This window comes from Equus caballus, chromosome 16, assembly GCF_041296265.1.
Source record: "Equus caballus isolate H_3958 breed thoroughbred chromosome 16, TB-T2T, whole genome shotgun sequence".
Lineage (NCBI taxonomy): Eukaryota > Metazoa > Chordata > Mammalia > Perissodactyla > Equidae > Equus > Equus caballus.
Window position 1 is genome coordinate 96,806,481 of NC_091699.1, and position 6,000 is coordinate 96,812,480.

The following is a 6,000-nucleotide window of genomic DNA, read 5'->3' on the forward strand; positions in this document are numbered from 1 at the left end:
GGCTTATTTTTGAAACAGCTTTTTGTAGGTGTGTATGAAATTTTAATTAACTACTGCCCAAGGATGCCTATTCATAGCCTTTGGAAAGGAATTTGATTTTAAACAGCTAGTCCTAAAAAGCATGCAACCAGACCCAGAACAGTTGATGCTGAGCTTAAAATGTGGTCTTTGCCATCGTCTCTCTGTTTTGAACTTACCTATGCCAATTTGATCATGCACAAGGCATGAGTTATTTTGAGCAGACACACTGACAGTGTCTGCTAAAAAAGTTTTGAGCTGGACAAGCATTGGCTATGCTGCCATAACTCAGCCATGTGCTGATAAATGTGACACAACTGGGTCTGAAAAATGTGTGTGCATGGTATAGGTTTATTACAGATTTTACTGATATAAAAGATGTGAAGAGCACTATTTACAAATAATAATGAAATATATAATATTCATTGTTGAAGCTTGTGTACAGCCAATCGATTCCCATGGAACGCCCACTGATTTTGGCCGAACTCTCGTATCTATAGCCAACCTCTGGCTGCAGTTGATAAATGAGTTGGTCCTCCATGAACATTAGTTAATATTTTGCTTTTTGTTGGAGGTTCACCATTCAGGCTCTCACTCAGCTGGGAATTCTGTAGAGCCAAGCAAGGGGCCATCACAGAATCCTGACCTGGGAGGACCAGGGTGGTCCTTCATCTCTACCGAAAGGTCATCCGCATTTGATTTACAGGCACAGTGGCTAAGAAAAAGCAGTTAGCGAGGGGGCTGGCCCCGTGGCCGAGTGGTTGGGTTCGCGCGCTCTGCTGCAGGCGGCCCAGTGTTTCGTTGGTTCGAGTCCTGGGCGCGGACATGGCGCTGCTCGTTGGGCCAAGCTGGGGCGGCATCCCACATGCCACAACTAGAAGAACCCACAACGAAGAATACACAACTATGTACCGGGGGGCGTTGGGGAGAAAAAGGAAAAAATAAAATCTTTAAAAAAAAAAAAAAAAAAAAAAAAAAAAAAAGCAGTTAGCGAGACAGAAGCTCCTAAACTATGTTTTCTTGCTGTTTAAAACATTTTATTTTTATCTATTTATTTTTTTTTGAGGAAGATTAGCCTTGAGCTAACATCCACCACCAATCCTCCTCTTTTTGCTGAGGAAAATTGGCCCTGAGCTACCATTCTGGCCCGCCTTCCACCATTTTTTATATGTGGGATGCCTGCCGCAGCGTAGCTTGATGAACCGTGCGTATGTCCGTGCCTGGGATCCGACCTGCGAGCCCTGGGCTGCTGAAGCAGAGCACATGAACCTAACTGCTGTGTCACTGGGCTGACTGCATAAAACATTTTATTTTTATTTTTGATCAGAATCATATAGGTGTTTAATTTTGAAGACACCAGAGTGTAGGTTTTAGGAAGGCCCTGAGAATATCTCTTTTGCTCCCTGGATTTCCAGGGCCTGGCCCAGAGTAGGTGCTCAGTGAATACTGATGGATGAATGGATGGTGAAAGAAACACATCTTTCTGTGAGTGAAGTCTGGAGTGGATGTTTGTCATTGTGGTGGGCTGTCTCTAGGCTGACCCTAGTCATCTCTGCCTTGATATTTGCACTATTTGTACTCTCTTTGAGTGTGGGCTGAATCTATTGACCTACGTCTAGTGAATAGAGTATAGAAAGGTGATAGGATGTCACTTCTGAGATTAGGTTACAAAAAGACTGTGGCTTCTCTCTTGCTTGCCCAGACCCCTCAGAGCCCGCATTTTGCAGGAAGCAGGAGCTATGTTGCAAGGAGCCCAATGGAGAGGCCCGTGAGGCAAAGGGCTGATGCCTCTGGAGGACATTTGAGTGCAGCCTCCCAGGAGACTGACAGTCAGACACCCAGTGAAGCTGCCCCTTGATTCCTGACCCACAAAAAATTGTGAGATAACAACTGTTTGTTGTTTTAAGCCACTACTTTTTGGGGTAATTTGTTACACAGCAATAAAAAGTCAATACAGTTGAATTAATTTGTTGAATTGAATTCATTAGTTATAAAAACCCCACTAAGAGGATAATCCCTGAAAGATATCGATAGTGTGTTGAGAAATATAATCCTTCTATTTCAAACTTATTTCAATAGCTGTGTAGTCTAAAACCAAATTGCTTCACTAAAAGGCATAAATTACTTCAAATAGTTAAAATAGGGTATTTATTCTGGATTACTCCAATAAGAATAAGAAGCAGGAACGTCTTGATGCCCTTTTCACCGTTATGCGGGTGAGCATTGCATCCAGACAAAGGTGAGTAAAGTGCTTATTTAGCCGTTTAGCATCTTCAACCAACTGTGCCCACACATTCAGGGGAGTCCCTGGGCGGCGCGCTGTGGTGGCGACTATGGCCCACCGTGTCAGAACTGCCTGGAGGGCAGCCCAGCTTTACTGCTTGTTAACGTAATAAATGTGGGCACGTCACTTGTCTGCATTAGTTTCCCCATTTCTGAGGGAAAGGGACTGAGTTGTAAAGATACGTGAAATATATAAAGAGTAGTCCAGAGGGGTGATGAGAGCCCGTGCTCTGGGGGAATGAATAATCCACAATTTCACTTTTTCATGGTGTTTTCTCAAGGAAGTTCCATTTTTCCTGGTTTTTGCATTATTTGTCCCCCTGCTCAGATGGCATTAGGGCATTTCTGCATTCACAAAATCAGTGGGCAAATCGTCCATGCCAGTGCTCCTTTGCAAATTTAAAAAAATTTATCAAAATTATACACATACCCAGATCACAGTTGCCCAAATACAGTAGCCCCAGCCAGGCGGCTCCTGCACTCTTGAAACTTGGCTCTTGCTGCGAGGAGATGCTGCCCGTGTGACATATACCCTGGATTTCAGACTTCAGGTGAAAAAAAGAAAGTTAAAGATCTCTTTCATAGTTTTCTGTAAAGATTACTGGTTGAAATATTTTGGATATATCAGGTTAAATAAAATATAGTATTAAAATTAATTTCACTTGTTTCTTTGTACTTTTTCTGGAGCGCGGCTCCCAGGGAACCCTCACTCACACCTGAGGCTCTCATCTGGCGTCTTCACAAGCACCACGGCCCTGGGGTTGTTAAGAAGGACGGCAGTGCACCCCCCGTCTTCTCTGTGCCTCCACATCACCCTCTGTGTGCATCTTCCCCTCTTACAGGCGACTGAGTCAGGAATCATAATTTCGTCTCTCGATAACGTGTTTCTGTGTCTGCTTCTTGACTTTTCATTCCCGGGCATTATCGCCTGGCTTCACTTTTAGCCCCCTCTGTTCTCCCTCAGTCCCCAAGGACCGTTTTGTCCCAGAGCAGCATTTGCATCATCGTGATGTGAGAGCCCCACTCACCGCCCAGGCAGAGGGGCGCGTGGGCGATAACCGCCTTTCTGTCGGCTTTCTGTTTCCTGGAGTAACACATGCCATCTTGATTTTCACCTGCTATGTTTTCTATGTCCTTACAGGTAACAAGCCCCAAACCTTTGACCGGCTTTCTAGATCTCCTCCGAAGATGTCACACGTGTCTGATACTCTCTCAGTTCATCTTTCTGCAGAAGTCCCCTCAGAGCCATCAAACCTTCTCCAAACCACACGGGGTGTTCTTTTCACCACGCACCCGGCCACAGCCCGGAATCTTCCCTCTGCAGTGTCCCTGGGGTTCCCCTCATCATCTCCTCTGTTGGGTCAACTCTTTTCTAGACCAGGACTTCCTCTTTCTTGGATTATTTCCTCATTTTGATGGGCTATATTTTCCAAAAGTTTTCAAGGAAGAGATCAAGAGAGGTGAATTTTTGAGACTTGCACGTCTGAAGTTGTTTTCACACTAGAAGAGCTTGGCTGTGGAGAATCATGTAGAATTTTCCTTTTGAATTTTGAAAGGCTCTTTAGAATTGTCTAGCTTTCTGTGCTGCTATGGAGAAGTCTGAAGTCATTATGAGTCCATATACTTTGTCTGTGATGATATTTTTTCTCTCTCTGGAAGCTTATGGGGTCTTTGTTTTATTCCCAGCGCTCAGTAATTTCACTGAGATGTGTGTTGATTTGTTTCTTCTTTCTTTCATTCCTTTTTTTTTTTAAAGATTGGCACCTGAGCTAACATCTGTTGCCAATCTTCTTTTTTTCATTCCTATTTTTCCCTAAAGCCCCCAGTACCTAGTTGTGTATTCTAGCTGTAGGTCCTTCTGGTTGTGCTGCGTGAGACGCCACCTCAGCATGGCCTGATGAGCGGTGCTAGGTGTGCACCCAGGATCCAAACCAGCGAAACCCTGGGCCACAGAAGTGGGGAGCACAACTTAACCACTTGACCACACGCCGGCCCTGCTACTTTCGACTACTGGTTGTTTCCTCTGCCTGGAACACTGATCCCCCAGTATCCATTTGGCTGCAGCCTTCACCTCCTTCTCAGTGACACCTACTCTGACTGCTCGCTTAAAATTGCATGCAGACCCCCCCTCCACTGGCACTCTGACGCCTTTATCCTGCGCTGTGTTTTCATAGCACAACAAGAATGTCATCAAGTCTATTTCCCAGTTCATTGATTCTCTTTATAGTTTGACCTATTCTGCTCTTTAATCCATCTATTTTATTTCAACTTTTATATATTTATTTCTAAAAGTTCTATTTTTTCCCAAATATGTTTGGTCATTTTTGATAGTCTCTTTCTCCTGACTCATCTTTTTTACGCCCTCTTTTATATCTTTAAACATCGCAAATACATGTTTACTTTATACTCAGAATTGAATGATTCCTGTATCTGAAGTCTTTGTCTGGTTTTGTTGTTTGTTGTGACTACTGACTCCTATTTCCTTGTTGGTGTGCTTGCGTTAGTAACTACACATTCTTAGTTTTTAAAATTCTGTGTAGGAATTCTGTGAGGGCTGAGTTGCGAGAGAATCAACATTTACTTCAGCTAGTGCTGGGGGCCTACACCGTCCGCTCGTCTTTAATAAGCTCCTTCTTGCAGTATTTTGGGACCTGATGTGCAATTCTAGGCTTGCGTGGGTTGGCTTATCCTTGCCAAATCCCATAGATTTCTTTTTGTTTTTCTGTTAGCTAAAATACAGAGATTAGACAGTTTTATTTTTAGTCTACCATTGCTAAAAGGGCTTTCTTATAGATCATCCTGTTTTTGTATGCATAGTACTGTCAGAGTCCCAGCTTTATGTGGGGTGGGTTCAGGTCTTCTCTCCTGCCCTGTGCAGGGGCCTGAGGCTCCAGGCTGCTGCACGAATCCCCTGGATGCCCTCAGGTGGTGCCACGCTCAGTTTCTCACACCTGCTGGAGTTTTCTGCTTCTGCTTTGCTCCTGGCTGCAGGGTAAAGCCCCAACTGTTTTACATACTAGTCCATCAGTTAAAAATATTCTGTATGGCATTTTTAACTGTTTATACACAAGGAATTTTAGGATTGTTAGTGTACTGTAACAATGGAAACAGAACACTGGAAACAGAAATACAAGGCATTTTTAAAGCTCTGAATTATTTTGTCGTACATATATAACATACAATGTGTGTAATGTAAAGCATAATGTGCATAACATTCATGCCTCCACCACCAGCTTAAGAACCAGAACGTTTCCAGTCTATTTGAAGCTCCTTGATTACATTGTCTTCTCTCCGTCCGTAACAGAGATGTCATTCTTCTGAATTTTGTGATAACATTTCCTGGTTTGTCTTGATAATTTCATTGCTTATGTAAATATCCCTTAAAAATCATGTTTACTTTTGTGTATCTTCAAACTTTATATAAAAATCACACTGGTGCAATTTATCTGCAACTCGTTGTTTTTAATTTGAAGGAGATTTTGAGATTCTATAAAAAGCTTTTTAGTTCCTCAAAAATAAACTAACCATTAGTCATGTCAATGAATAAACGTCATAAAACAAATAATTACTAGAGGGCTAGGAAATTTCTGCATTTTCTTTTTACTGGAAATGAAAGTTCAGATGAAAAGCTTAATATTGACTTTCACTCTAATTAGAAAAAAAATGTGTCATGTTTACATGGAAAGCGATGCAAGTTCT